Raw genomic sequence first — 15,325 nt, 5'->3', positions numbered from 1 at the left:
CCAAAACGAGAATCGACCCCGAAAAGGCCACAGGCCAAAAGTGGGATGCGAGACAAAAAAAAATGGGACCCGAGGACCAAAATTGGGTTCCCAGGTCGAAGACAGGGCAACCGGACAAGAAACGACCTCTAAGGCTCGAAATGAGTCCCGACGACTAAAACTTGACAAGAAGCACCCATCAGGCACCCAACTCGACACCCATGGGATGCCGACCCACCCGGGCTTCCACCTAGCACACCTTGGCACCCACCCACCCTCGCACCCAACCTCGCACCCAACTTAGCACCTTTGAACCCACATTGGCACTCACCCTGACCCTGGCACCTTGGAACCCACATTGGCACTCACCTTGACCCTGGCACCCACCTTTGCACTCACCTTGGGACCCACCCTGGCTCCCACCTCGGCACCCACCCAGACACCCACCTTGGTTCCTTGGCACCCACCTTGGATCCTTGGCACCCACCCCGACACCCACCTTGGCACGCAACTTGGCTACTTGCCACCCACCTTGGCTCCTTGACGCCCACCCCGACAACCACCCCGTGACCTACCCTGGCTAGGGTTGGTGCACACCCACCCTGGTGCCCACCTTGGCACCCACCCTATGACCCACCTTGGCACGCACCTTAGTACCCACCCCGTTACCCACCCTAGGACCCACCCCGTGACCCACCTTGGCCAGGGTGGGTGCCTTGGTGCGCACAACTTGCCTGGGCTGCACACCAGGGCGGGCTCAAGATGGCACCCGCGTTCCGTTTTTTTCACTATCTTTCAAAACGGAAATTTTAAAATCTCATTTTTTTCTTTTTTTTGCCTTTTCTGGAAATTAGTGAAGGCAGCGCATCAAAGGTGCGCAATGCTGGTGCGAACCCGGGAGCGCTCCGATGTGTGCTCCAAGGTGCGGCGTGCACGAAGTCCGAGCCCGGTTTGCCCCGGGTGCGCACCTCGCGTGCACCTTCGCCGGGGTGAGCACCTTGGCTGGGTTGCGCGCCCTGGTGCGTACCAAGGAGCGCTCTGAAGTGTGCTCCAAGGTGCGGCGTGCACGAAGTCGGAGCCCGGTTTGCCCCGGGTGTGCACCTCGCGTGCACCTTCGCTGCGGTGGGCACCTTGGCTGGGTTGCGCGCCTTGGTGGGCACCATGCAGTGCACGAAGTCGGAGCCCGGTTTGCCCCGGGCGCGCACCTCCGCCAGGGTGGGCACCTTGGTGCGCACAACTTGCCTGGGCTGCGCATCAGGAAGGGCTCAAGATGGCACCCGCGTTCCGTTTTTTTCACTATCTTTCAGAACGGAAATTTTAAAATATCGTTTTTTTTTGCCTTTTCTGGAAATTAGTGAAGGCAGCGCATCAAAGGTGCGCAACGCTGGTGCGAACCTGGGAGCGCTCCGATGTGTGCTCCAAGGTGCGGCGTGCACGAAGTCGGAGCCCGGTTTGCCTCGGGTGCGCCCTGGTGGGCACCATGGTGCGCACCAAGGAGCGCTCCGAAGTGTGCTCCAAGGTGCGGCCTGCACGAAGTCGGAGCCCGGTTTGCCCCGGGTGTGCACCTCGGGTGGGCACCTTGGTGCGCATGCCTTGCCTGGGCTGCGCACCAGGGCGGGCTCAAGATGGCACCCGCGTTCCTTTTTTTTCACTATCTTTCAAAACGGAAATTTTAAAATCTCATTTTTTTTTGCCTTTTTCTGGAAATTAGTGAAGGCAGCGCATCAAAGGTGCGCACCTCGCTGCCCACCACGGTGCGCAACGCCGGTGGGCACCCGGGAGTGCTTCGAAGTGTGCTCCAAGGTGCTGCGTGCACGTTGTCGGAGCCCGGTTTGCCCCGGGTGCGCACCTCGCGTGCACCTTCGTCGGGGTGGGCACCTTGGCTTGGTTTGCCCCGGCTGCGCTCCGAAGCGGGGTTATTGGAGCGCCGCCTCTTTTTTTGTCGGAGCGTTTGGTGGGGTTTCTCGCATTGGCTCTTCCGAGGCCCGGTTGCCACCCTGGCGCGCACGAAGTCGGAAGTAGGGTTAATTGCCCGGGTGCGCACCTTTGCCAGGGTGGCACCTTACCTGGGCTGCGCACCAGGGCGGGCTCAAGATGGCACGCGCGTTCCGTTTTTTTCACTATCTTTCAAAACGGAAATTTTAAAATCTCCTTTTTTTTTTGCCTTTTCTGGAAATTAGTGAAGGCAGCGCATCAAAGGTGCGCACCTCGCTGCCCACCTTGGTGTGCTCTGAGGTGCGCACCCGGGAGCGCTACGAAGTGTGCTCCAAGGTGCGGCGTGCACGTTGTCGGAGCCCGGTTTGCCCCGGGTGCGCACCTCGCCTGCACCTTGGCCGGGGTGGGCACCTTGGCTGGGTTTGCCCAGGGTGCGCTCCGAAGCGGGGTTACTGGAGCGCCCCCTCTTTTTTTGTCAGAGAGTTTGGTGGGGTTTCTCGCATTGGCTCTTCCCAGGCCCGGTTGTTGGGTGCGCTCCCACCCTGGCGCGCGCGAAGTTGGAAGTTGGGTTAATTGCCCGGGCGCGCACCTTCGCCAGGGTGGGCACCTTGGTGCGCAAACCTTGGCTGGGCTGCGCACCAGGGCGGGCTCAAGATGGCACCAGCATTCCCTTTTTCTCACTATCTTTCAAAACGGAAATTTTAAAATCTCGTTTTTTTTTTGCCTTTTATGGAAATTAGTGAAGGCATCGCATCAAAGGTGCGCACCTCGCTGCCCACCTTGGTGTGCTCCGAGGTGCCCACCACGGTGCGCAACGCCGGTGCGAACCCGGGAGCGCCCCGATGTGTGCTCCAAGGTGCGGCGTGCACGAAGTCGGACCCCGGTTTGCCCCGGGTGCGCACCTCGCGTGCACCTTGGTGCGCACACCTTGGCTGGGTTGCGCGGCCTGGTGGGCACCATGGTGCGCACCAAGGAGCGCTCCGAAGTGTGCTCCAAGGTGCGGCGTGCACGAAGTCGGAGCCCGGTTTGCCCCGGGTGCGCACCTTCGCCGCGGTGGGCACCATGGCGTGCACGAAGTCGGAGCCCGGTTTGCCCCGGGTGCGCACCTCGCGTGCACCTTCGCCGGGGTGGGCACCTCGGCTGGGTTGCGCGCCCTGGTGCGCACCAAGGAGCGCTCTGAAGTGTGCTCCAAGGTGCGGCGTGCACGAAGTCGGAGCCCGGTTTGCCCCGGGTGTGCACCTCGCGTGCACCTTCGCTGCGGTGGGCACCTTGGCTGGGTTGCGCGCCTTGGTGGGCACCATGCAGTGCACGAAGTCGGAGCCCGGTTTGCCCCGGGCGCGCACCTCCGCCAGGGTGGGCACCTTGGTGCGCACAACTTGCCTGGGCTGCGCACCAGGAAGGGCTCAAGATGGCACCCGCGTTCCGTTTTTTTCACTATCTTTCAGAACGGAAATTTTAAAATATCGTTTTTTTTTGCCTTTTCTGGAAATTAGTGAAGGCAGCGCATCAAAGGTGCGCAACGCTGGTGCGAACCTGGGAGCGCTCCGATGTGTGCTCCAAGGTGCGGCGTGCACGAAGTCGGACCCCGGTTTGCCCCGGGTGCGCACCTCGCGTGCACCTTGGTGCGCACACCTTGGCTGGGTTGCGCGCCCTGGTGGGCACCATGGTGCGCACCAAGGAGCGCTCCGAAGTGTGCTCCAAGGTGCGGCGTGCACGAAGTCGGAGCCCGGTTTGCCCCGGGTGCGCACCTCGCGTGCACCTTCGCCGCGGTGGGCACCATGGCGTGCACGAAGTCGGAGCCCGGTTTGCCCCGGGTGCGCACCTCGCGTGCACCTTCGCCGGGGTGGGCACCTTAGTGTGCAGACCTTGGCTGGGTTGCGCGCCCTGGTGGGCACCATGGTGCGCACCAAGGAGCGCTCCGAAGTGTGCTCCAAGGTGCGGCCTGCACGAAGTCGGAGCCCGGTTTGCCCCGGGTGTGCACCTCGGGTGGGCACCTTGGTGCGCATGCCTTGCCTGGGCTGCGCACCAGGGCGGGCTCAAGATGGCACCCGCGTTCCTTTTTTTTCACTATCTTTCAAAACGGAAATTTTAAAATCTCATTTTTTTTTGCCTTTTTCTGGAAATTAGTGAAGGCAGCGCATCAAAGGTGCGCACCTCGCTGCCCACCACGGTGCGCAACGCCGGTGGGCACCCGGGAGTGCTTCGAAGTGTGCTCCAAGGTGCTGCGTGCACGTTGTCGGAGCCCGGTTTGCCCCGGGTGCGCACCTCGCGTGCACCTTCGTCGGGGTGGGCACCTTGGCTGGGTTTGCCCCGGCTGCGCTCCGAAGCGGGGTTATTGGAGCGCCGCCTCTTTTTTTGTCGGAGCGTTTGGTGGGGTTTCTCGCATTGGCTCTTCCGAGGCCCGGTTGCCACCCTGGCGCGCACGAAGTCGGAAGTAGGGTTAATTGCCCGGGTGCGCACCTTTGCCAGGGTGGGCACCTTACCTGGGCTGCGCACCAGGGCGGGCTCAAGATGGCACGCGCGTTCCGTTTTTTTCACTATCTTTCAAAACGGAAATTTTAAAATCTCCTTTTTTTTTTGCCTTTTCTGGAAATTAGTGAAGGCAGCGCATCAAAGGTGCGCACCTCGCTGCCCACCTTGGTGTGCTCTGAGGTGCGCACCCGGGAGCGCTACGAAGTGTGCTCCAAGGTGCGGCGTGCACGTTGTCGGAGCCCGGTTTGCCCCGGGTGCGCACCTCGCCTGCACCTTGGCCGGGGTGGGCACCTTGGCTGGGTTTGCCCAGGGTGCGCTCCGAAGCGGGGTTACTGGAGCGCCCCCTCTTTTTTTGTCAGAGCGTTTGGTGGGGTTTCTCGCATTGGCTCTTCCCAGGCCCGGTTGTTGGGTGCGCTCCCACCCTGGCGCGCGCGAAGTTGGAAGTTGGGTTAATTGCCCGGGCGCGCACCTTCGCCAGGGTGGGCACCTTGGTGCGCACACCTTGGCTGGGCTGCGCACCAGGGCGGGCTCAAGATGGCACCAGCATTCCCTTTTTCTCACTATCTTTCAAAACGGAAATTTTAAAATCTCGTTTTTTTTTTGCCTTTTATGGAAATTAGTGAAGGCATCGCATCAAAGGTGCGCACCTCGCTGCCCACCTTGGTGTGCTCCGAGGTGCCCACCACGGTGCGCAACGCCAGTGCGAACCCGGGAGCGCCCCGATGTGTGCTCCAAGGTGCGGCGTGCACGAAGTCGGACCCCGGTTTGCCCCGGGTGCGCACCTCGCGTGCACCTTGGTGCGCACACCTTGGCTGGGTTGCGCGGCCTGGTGGGCACCATGGTGCGCACCAAGGAGCGCTCCGAAGTGTGCTCCAAGGTGCGGCGTGCACGAAGTCGGAGCCCGGTTTGCCCCGGGTACGCACCTCGCGTGCACCTTCGCCGGGGTGGGCACCTCGGCTGGGTTGCGCGCCCTGGTGCGCACCAAGGAGCGCTCCGAAGTGTGCTCCAAGGTGCGGCGTGCACGAAGTCGGAGCCCGGTTTGCCCCGGGTGCGCACCTTCGCCGCGGTGCGCACCATGGCGTGCACGAAGTCGGAGCCCGGTTTGCCCCGGGTGCGCACCTCGCGTGCACCTTCGGCGGGGTTGCGCGCCCTGGTGGGCACCATGGTGCGCACCAAGGAGCGCTCCGAAGTGTGCTCCAAGGTGCGGCGTGCACGAAGTCGGAGCCCGGTTTGCCCCGGGTGCGCACCTCGCGTGCACCTTCGGCGGGGTTGCGCGCCCTGGTGGGCACCATGGTGCGCACCAAGGAGCGCTCCGAAGTGTGCTCCAAGGTGCGGCGTGCACGAAGTCGGAGCCCGGTTTGCCCCGGGTGCGCACCTCGCGTGCACCTTCGCCGCGGTGGGCACCATGGCGTGCACGAAGTCGGAGCCCGGTTTGCCCCGGGTGCGCACCTCGCGTGCACCTTCGCCGGGGTGGGCACCTCGGCTGGGTTGCGCGCCCTGGTGCGCACCAAGGAGCGCTCCGAAGTGTGCTCCAAGGTGCGGCGTGCACGAAGTCGGAGCCCGGTTTGCCCCGGGTGCGCACCTCGCGTGCACCTTCGCCAGGGTGGGCACCTCGGTGCGCACACCTTCTCAATGTTTTCTTGCCTTTTCTGGAAATTGGTGAAGGCAGCGCATCAAAGGTGCGCACCTCGGTGTGCTCCGAGGTGCGAACCCGAGAGCGCTCCGAGGTGCCCACGAAGTCGAAAGTCGGGTTAATTGCATTGTTTTCCCCGGGTGCGCTCCGAGGTGCGCAACATCGGCGCGCACCAAGGAGGGCTCCGAAGTGTGCTCCAAGGTGCGCACGATGGCGTGCACCTCTGGTGCGCACGATTCGGAGCTCGGTTTGACCGGGGTGCGCACACCTTGGCTGGGTTGCGCACCTTTTGTGCGCTCCAAGGTGCGCACGAAGTCGGAGCTCGGTTTGCCCCGGGTGCGCACCTTCGCCAGGGTGCGCACCTTGATGCGCACGCCTTGGCTGGGCTGCGCACCTTGGTGGGCGCCATGGTGCGCACCTTTCGTGCGCTCCAAGGTGCGCACGAAGTCGGAGCTCGGTTTGCCCCGGGTGCGCACCTTGGTGGGCGCCATGGTGCACTCCGAGGTGCCCAAGATTGGTGCGCACCAAGGAGCGCTCCGAAGTGCGCTCCAAGGTGCGCGCGAAGTCGAAAGTTGGGTTAATTGTCCGGTTTGCCTCGGGTGCGCACCTTGCGTGCACCTTCGCCAGGGTGGGCGCCTTGGTGCGCACACCTTGGCTGGGCTGCGCACACCTTGGCACCCGCGTTTCCTTCATTTTAAATTTTTTTTTTTTACAATCTCTCAAGTGGGAAATTCTATAATCTCAACTTTTTTTGCCTTTTCAGGAAACTTTTGAATGGAGCGCATCATTGGTGCGCTCCGAAGTGTGCTCCAAAGCTCTCTCCAGCTGCGTGCACCTGCCCCGGCCGCGCACCCGGCCCCGCCCAGCTTCGCTCACCTGTCCCGGGCGTCTGGTGCGGAACCTTAGAGTAAGAAACATCACCGTGCACCTTGGCCAACGTGCGCGACTCGACCGAGCGCGCACTGGCCGAGGTGCACACCGATTTCACCTGGGTGCGCGCGCAGCACCTCGGGCGCACCGGGGTGCGCGCACAACGCCCGGGTTGCACCGTGGCCTGTGTGCTCGGGGCGCCTCGGGTGCGCGCTCGGTGTCGCCCCCGCGCGCGCGGTAGTGCGGGCAGCGCACCCCGGCCCGGCCCGGCCCCGACGAGAACGCAAACGGGCAAAAGGTTTATTCAAATAGCATTGCGACGCCCGGCGAAAAACTAAAAAAGGGTGCAACACCGGGACTTCCCGGGAGGTCACCCATCCCAGTACTACTCCGGCCCAAGCGCGCTTAACTGCGGAGTTCTGATGGGATCCGGTGCACTAACGCTGGTATGATCGCACCCGTTATGAGCTTGTCGCAGTGTGTACTTAGCAAACCGCGACCCACGTGCGAATCCACCCCGGCCACCCACCCCCGTCGAGGTGCACACCCTCCCTCGCGAAGTGCGCCCCGTTCGCCAAGTGTGAGCCCTGCCCGGGTGCGCGCACCTTGCTAGGGCGTCGGGTGTGCACCCGGCCCGGCCTACGTGCGTGCACCTGGAGGGGGCGTCGTGTGCGTGCAGTGTCCCGTCTGCAACGCGGTGCCCACACACCACCTCGGGCGCAACGACCTGCGCTCACATGTGGGCCGAGTGCACCTTGGTGCATGTTCGGGGCGCCTCGGGTGCACGCTCGATCTTGCCCCGGTGCACCAAGGCGCTCGGTTTGCCCCGGGTGCGCACTTGGTGCAAGGTGGGCACCCAAAATAGGGATCAAGCACCAAAACACAAGTTTCGGGATGCAAAATGGGACCCAAGGACCACAAATGCGTTCCAAGACCCATGATGGGTCCACGAGAACAAAAATGTGTTCCGAGACTTAATAAACAAATATTGGGTTTTAGGAGAAGAAACATGCTCTGATGCCCAAAACGAGAATCGACCCCGAAAAGGCCACAGGCCAAAAGTGGGATGCGAGACAAAAAAAAATGGGACCCGAGGACCAAAATTGGGTTCCCAGGTCGAAGACAGGGCAACCGGACAAGAAACGACCTCTAAGGCTCGAAATGAGTCCCGACGACTAAAACTTGACAAGAAGCACCCATCAGGCACCCAACTCGACACCCATGGGATGCCGACCCACCCGGGCTTCCACCTAGCACACCTTGGCACCCACCCACCCTCGCACCCAACCTCGCACCCAACTTAGCACCTTTGAACCCACATTGGCACTCACCCTGACCCTGGCACCTTGGAACCCACATTGGCACTCACCTTGACCCTGGCACCCACCTTTGCACTCACCTTGGGACCCACCCTGGCTCCCACCTCGGCACCCACCCAGACACCCACCTTGGTTCCTTGGCACCCACCTTGGATCCTTGGCACCCACCCCGACACCCACCTTGGCACGCAACTTGGCTACTTGCCACCCACCTTGGCTCCTTGACGCCCACCCCGACAACCACCCCGTGACCTACCCTGGCTAGGGTTGGTGCACACCCACCCTGGTGCCCACCTTGGCACCCACCCTATGACCCACCTTGGCACGCACCTTAGTACCCACCCCGTTACCCACCCTAGGACCCACCCCGTGACCCACCTTGGCCAGGGTGGGTGCCTTGGTGCGCACAACTTGCCTGGGCTGCACACCAGGGCGGGCTCAAGATGGCACCCGCGTTCCGTTTTTTTCACTATCTTTCAAAACGGAAATTTTAAAATCTCATTTTTTTCTTTTTTTTGCCTTTTCTGGAAATTAGTGAAGGCAGCGCATCAAAGGTGCGCAATGCTGGTGCGAACCCGGGAGCGCTCCGATGTGTGCTCCAAGGTGCGGCGTGCACGAAGTCCGAGCCCGGTTTGCCCCGGGTGCGCACCTCGCGTGCACCTTCGCCGGGGTGAGCACCTTGGCTGGGTTGCGCGCCCTGGTGCGTACCAAGGAGCGCTCTGAAGTGTGCTCCAAGGTGCGGCGTGCACGAAGTCGGAGCCCGGTTTGCCCCGGGTGTGCACCTCGGGTGCGCACCTCGCGTGCACCTTCGCTGCGGTGGGCACCTTGGCTGGGTTGCGCGCCTTGGTGGGCACCATGCAGTGCACGAAGTCGGAGCCCGGTTTGCCCCGGGCGCGCACCTCCGCCAGGGTGGGCACCTTGGTGCGCACAACTTGCCTGGGCTGCGCATCAGGAAGGGCTCAAGATGGCACCCGCGTTCCGTTTTTTTCACTATCTTTCAGAACGGAAATTTTAAAATATCGTTTTTTTTTGCCTTTTCTGGAAATTAGTGAAGGCAGCGCATCAAAGGTGCGCAACGCTGGTGCGAACCTGGGAGCGCTCCGATGTGTGCTCCAAGGTGCGGCGTGCACGAAGTCGGAGCCCGGTTTGCCTCGGGTGCGCCCTGGTGGGCACCATGGTGCGCACCAAGGAGCGCTCCGAAGTGTGCTCCAAGGTGCGGCCTGCACGAAGTCGGAGCCCGGTTTGCCCCGGGTGTGCACCTCGGGTGGGCACCTTGGTGCGCATGCCTTGCCTGGGCTGCGCACCAGGGCGGGCTCAAGATGGCACCCGCGTTCCTTTTTTTTCACTATCTTTCAAAACGGAAATTTTAAAATCTCATTTTTTTTTGCCTTTTTCTGGAAATTAGTGAAGGCAGCGCATCAAAGGTGCGCACCTCGCTGCCCACCACGGTGCGCAACGCCGGTGGGCACCCGGGAGTGCTTCGAAGTGTGCTCCAAGGTGCTGCGTGCACGTTGTCGGAGCCCGGTTTGCCCCGGGTGCGCACCTCGCGTGCACCTTCGTCGGGGTGGGCACCTTGGCTTGGTTTGCCCCGGCTGCGCTCCGAAGCGGGGTTATTGGAGCGCCGCCTCTTTTTTTGTCGGAGCGTTTGGTGGGGTTTCTCGCATTGGCTCTTCCGAGGCCCGGTTGCCACCCTGGCGCGCACGAAGTCGGAAGTAGGGTTAATTGCCCGGGTGCGCACCTTTGCCAGGGTGGCACCTTACCTGGGCTGCGCACCAGGGCGGGCTCAAGATGGCACGCGCGTTCCATTTTTTTCACTATCTTTCAAAACGGAAATTTTAAAATCTCCTTTTTTTTTTGCCTTTTCTGGAAATTAGTGAAGGCAGCGCATCAAAGGTGCGCACCTCGCTGCCCACCTTGGTGTGCTCTGAGGTGCGCACCCGGGAGCGCTACGAAGTGTGCTCCAAGGTGCGGCGTGCACGTTGTCGGAGCCCGGTTTGCCCCGGGTGCGCACCTCGCCTGCACCTTGGCCGGGGTGGGCACCTTGGCTGGGTTTGCCCAGGGTGCGCTCCGAAGCGGGGTTACTGGAGCGCCCCCTCTTTTTTTGTCAGAGAGTTTGGTGGGGTTTCTCGCATTGGCTCTTCCCAGGCCCGGTTGTTGGGTGCGCTCCCACCCTGGCGCGCGCGAAGTTGGAAGTTGGGTTAATTGCCCGGGCGCGCACCTTCGCCAGGGTGGGCACCTTGGTGCGCAAACCTTGGCTGGGCTGCGCACCAGGGCGGGCTCAAGATGGCACCAGCATTCCCTTTTTCTCACTATCTTTCAAAACGGAAATTTTAAAATCTCGTTTTTTTTTTGCCTTTTATGGAAATTAGTGAAGGCATCGCATCAAAGGTGCGCACCTCGCTGCCCACCTTGGTGTGCTCCGAGGTGCCCACCACGGTGCGCAACGCCGGTGCGAACCCGGGAGCGCCCCGATGTGTGCTCCAAGGTGCGGCGTGCACGAAGTCGGACCCCGGTTTGCCCCGGGTGCGCACCTCGCGTGCACCTTGGTGCGCACACCTTGGCTGGGTTGCGCGGCCTGGTGGGCACCATGGTGCGCACCAAGGAGCGCTCCGAAGTGTGCTCCAAGGTGCGGCGTGCACGAAGTCGGAGCCCGGTTTGCCCCGGGTGCGCACCTTCGCCGCGGTGGGCACCATGGCGTGCACGAAGTCGGAGCCCGGTTTGCCCCGGGTGCGCACCTCGCGTGCACCTTCGCCGGGGTGGGCACCTCGGCTGGGTTGCGCGCCCTGGTGCGCACCAAGGAGCGCTCTGAAGTGTGCTCCAAGGTGCGGCGTGCACGAAGTCGGAGCCCGGTTTGCCCCGGGTGTGCACCTCGCGTGCACCTTCGCTGCGGTGGGCACCTTGGCTGGGTTGCGCGCCTTGGTGGGCACCATGCAGTGCACGAAGTCGGAGCCCGGTTTGCCCCGGGCGCGCACCTCCGCCAGGGTGGGCACCTTGGTGCGCACAACTTGCCTGGGCTGCGCACCAGGAAGGGCTCAAGATGGCACCCGCGTTCCGTTTTTTTCACTATCTTTCAGAACGGAAATTTTAAAATATCGTTTTTTTTTGCCTTTTCTGGAAATTAGTGAAGGCAGCGCATCAAAGGTGCGCAACGCTGGTGCGAACCTGGGAGCGCTCCGATGTGTGCTCCAAGGTGCGGCGTGCACGAAGTCGGACCCCGGTTTGCCCCGGGTGCGCACCTCGCGTGCACCTTGGTGCGCACACCTTGGCTGGGTTGCGCGCCCTGGTGGGCACCATGGTGCGCACCAAGGAGCGCTCCGAAGTGTGCTCCAAGGTGCGGCGTGCACGAAGTCGGAGCCCGGTTTGCCCCGGGTGCGCACCTCGCGTGCACCTTCGCCGCGGTGGGCACCATGGCGTGCACGAAGTCGGAGCCCGGTTTGCCCCGGGTGCGCACCTCGCGTGCACCTTCGCCGGGGTGGGCACCTTAGTGTGCAGACCTTGGCTGGGTTGCGCGCCCTGGTGGGCACCATGGTGCGCACCAAGGAGCGCTCCGAAGTGTGCTCCAAGGTGCGGCCTGCACGAAGTCGGAGCCCGGTTTGCCCCGGGTGTGCACCTCGGGTGGGCACCTTGGTGCGCATGCCTTGCCTGGGCTGCGCACCAGGGCGGGCTCAAGATGGCACCCGCGTTCCTTTTTTTTCACTATCTTTCAAAACGGAAATTTTAAAATCTCATTTTTTTTTGCCTTTTTCTGGAAATTAGTGAAGGCAGCGCATCAAAGGTGCGCACCTCGCTGCCCACCACGGTGCGCAACGCCGGTGGGCACCCGGGAGTGCTTCGAAGTGTGCTCCAAGGTGCTGCGTGCACGTTGTCGGAGCCCGGTTTGCCCCGGGTGCGCACCTCGCGTGCACCTTCGTCGGGGTGGGCACCTTGGCTGGGTTTGCCCCGGCTGCGCTCCGAAGCGGGGTTATTGGAGCGCCGCCTCTTTTTTTGTCGGAGCGTTTGGTGGGGTTTCTCGCATTGGCTCTTCCGAGGCCCGGTTGCCACCCTGGCGCGCACGAAGTCGGAAGTAGGGTTAATTGCCCGGGTGCGCACCTTTGCCAGGGTGGGCACCTTACCTGGGCTGCGCACCAGGGCGGGCTCAAGATGGCACGCGCGTTCCGTTTTTTTCACTATCTTTCAAAACGGAAATTTTAAAATCTCCTTTTTTTTTTGCCTTTTCTGGAAATTAGTGAAGGCAGCGCATCAAAGGTGCGCACCTCGCTGCCCACCTTGGTGTGCTCTGAGGTGCGCACCCGGGAGCGCTACGAAGTGTGCTCCAAGGTGCGGCGTGCACGTTGTCGGAGCCCGGTTTGCCCCGGGTGCGCACCTCGCCTGCACCTTGGCCGGGGTGGGCACCTTGGCTGGGTTTGCCCAGGGTGCGCTCCGAAGCGGGGTTACTGGAGCGCCCCCTCTTTTTTTGTCAGAGCGTTTGGTGGGGTTTCTCGCATTGGCTCTTCCCAGGCCCGGTTGTTGGGTGCGCTCCCACCCTGGCGCGCGCGAAGTTGGAAGTTGGGTTAATTGCCCGGGCGCGCACCTTCGCCAGGGTGGGCACCTTGGTGCGCACACCTTGGCTGGGCTGCGCACCAGGGCGGGCTCAAGATGGCACCAGCATTCCCTTTTTCTCACTATCTTTCAAAACGGAAATTTTAAAATCTCGTTTTTTTTTTGCCTTTTATGGAAATTAGTGAAGGCATCGCATCAAAGGTGCGCACCTCGCTGCCCACCTTGGTGTGCTCCGAGGTGCCCACCACGGTGCGCAACGCCGGTGCGAACCCGGGAGCGCCCCGATGTGTGCTCCAAGGTGCGGCGTGCACGAAGTCGGACCCCGGTTTGCCCCGGGTGCGCACCTCGCGTGCACCTTGGTGCGCACACCTTGGCTGGGTTGCGCGGCCTGGTGGGCACCATGGTGCGCACCAAGGAGCGCTCCGAAGTGTGCTCCAAGGTGCGGCGTGCACGAAGTCGGAGCCCGGTTTGCCCCGGGTACGCACCTCGCGTGCACCTTCGCCGGGGTGGGCACCTCGGCTGGGTTGCGCGCCCTGGTGCGCACCAAGGAGCGCTCCGAAGTGTGCTCCAAGGTGCGGCGTGCACGAAGTCGGAGCCCGGTTTGCCCCGGGTGCGCACCTTCGCCGCGGTGCGCACCATGGCGTGCACGAAGTCGGAGCCCGGTTTGCCCCGGGTGCGCACCTCGCGTGCACCTTCGGCGGGGTTGCGCGCCCTGGTGGGCACCATGGTGCGCACCAAGGAGCGCTCCGAAGTGTGCTCCAAGGTGCGGCGTGCACGAAGTCGGAGCCCGGTTTGCCCCGGGTGCGCACCTCGCGTGCACCTTCGGCGGGGTTGCGCGCCCTGGTGGGCACCATGGTGCGCACCAAGGAGCGCTCCGAAGTGTGCTCCAAGGTGCGGCGTGCACGAAGTCGGAGCCCGGTTTGCCCCGGGTGCGCACCTCGCGTGCACCTTCGCCGCGGTGGGCACCATGGCGTGCACGAAGTCGGAGCCCGGTTTGCCCCGGGTGCGCACCTCGCGTGCACCTTCGCCGGGGTGGGCACCTCGGCTGGGTTGCGCGCCCTGGTGCGCACCAAGGAGCGCTCCGAAGTGTGCTCCAAGGTGCGGCGTGCACGAAGTCGGAGCCCGGTTTGCCCCGGGTGCGCACCTCGCGTGCACCTTCGCCAGGGTGGGCACCTCGGTGCGCACACCTTCTCAATGTTTTCTTGCCTTTTCTGGAAATTGGTGAAGGCAGCGCATCAAAGGTGCGCACCTCGGTGTGCTCCGAGGTGCGAACCCGAGAGCGCTCCGAGGTGCCCACGAAGTCGAAAGTCGGGTTAATTGCATTGTTTTCCCCGGGTGCGCTCCGAGGTGCGCAACATCGGCGCGCACCAAGGAGGGCTCCGAAGTGTGCTCCAAGGTGCGCACGATGGCGTGCACCTCTGGTGCGCACGATTCGGAGCTCGGTTTGACCGGGGTGCGCACACCTTGGCTGGGTTGCGCACCTTTTGTGCGCTCCAAGGTGCGCACGAAGTCGGAGCTCGGTTTGCCCCGGGTGCGCACCTTCGCCAGGGTGCGCACCTTGATGCGCACGCCTTGGCTGGGCTGCGCACCTTGGTGGGCGCCATGGTGCGCACCTTTCGTGCGCTCCAAGGTGCGCACGAAGTCGGAGCTCGGTTTGCCCCGGGTGCGCACCTTGGTGGGCGCCATGGTGCACTCCGAGGTGCCCAAGATTGGTGCGCACCAAGGAGCGCTCCGAAGTGCGCTCCAAGGTGCGCGCGAAGTCGAAAGTTGGGTTAATTGTCCGGTTTGCCTCGGGTGCGCACCTTGCGTGCACCTTCGCCAGGGTGGGCGCCTTGGTGCGCACACCTTGGCTGGGCTGCGCACACCTTGGCACCCGCGTTTCCTTCATTTTAAATTTTTTTTTTTTACAATCTCTCAAGTGGGAAATTCTATAATCTCAACTTTTTTTGCCTTTTCAGGAAACTTTTGAATGGAGCGCATCATTGGTGCGCTCCGAAGTGTGCTCCAAAGCTCTCTCCAGCTGCGTGCACCTGCCCCGGCCGCGCACCCGGCCCCGCCCAGCTTCGCTCACCTGTCCCGGGCGTCTGGTGCGGAACCTTAGAGTAAGAAACATCACCGTGCACCTTGGCCAACGTGCGCGACTCGACCGAGCGCGCACTGGCCGAGGTGCACACCGATTTCACCTGGGTGCGCGCGCAGCACCTCGGGCGCACCGGGGTGCGCGCACAACGCCCGGGTTGCACCGTGGCCTGTGTGCTCGGGGCGCCTCGGGTGCGCGCTCGGTGTCGCCCCCGCGCGCGCGGTAGTGCGGGCAGCGCACCCCGGCCCGGCCCGGCCCCGACGAGAACGCAAACGGGCAAAAGGTTTATTCAAATAGCATTGCGACGCCCGGCGAAAAACTAAAAAAGGGTGCAACACCGGGACTTCCCGGGAGGTCACCCATCCCAGTACTACTCCGGCCCAAGCGCGCTTAACTGCGGAGTTCTGATGGGATCCGGTGCACTAACGCTGGTATGATCGCACCCGTTATGAGCTTGTCGCAGTGTGTACTTAGCAAACCGCGACCCACGTGCGAATC

General features: G+C 62.8%; 2 non-coding genes across 2 annotated transcripts; both read right to left on the bottom strand.

Annotated features, from left to right (window-relative positions):
- Positions 1–7,230: 7,230 nt before the first annotated feature.
- On the bottom strand, positions 7,231–7,349 carry LOC131872457 (5S ribosomal RNA). The gene has a single exon (XR_009370609.1). It is a non-coding gene; the product is annotated as a 5S ribosomal RNA (ribosomal RNA).
- A 7,804-nt stretch (positions 7,350–15,153) lies between these two features.
- LOC131872456 (5S ribosomal RNA) lies at positions 15,154–15,272 on the bottom strand. Its single transcript, XR_009370608.1, has one exon. It is a non-coding gene; the product is annotated as a 5S ribosomal RNA (ribosomal RNA).
- Between the last annotated feature and the right edge of the window lie 53 nt (positions 15,273–15,325).

This window comes from Cryptomeria japonica, unplaced genomic scaffold (assembly GCF_030272615.1).
Source record: "Cryptomeria japonica unplaced genomic scaffold, Sugi_1.0 HiC_scaffold_615, whole genome shotgun sequence".
In the NCBI taxonomy this organism is placed as follows: domain Eukaryota; kingdom Viridiplantae; phylum Streptophyta; class Pinopsida; order Cupressales; family Cupressaceae; genus Cryptomeria; species Cryptomeria japonica.
This window is presented reverse-complemented; position numbering and strand designations above follow the sequence as displayed.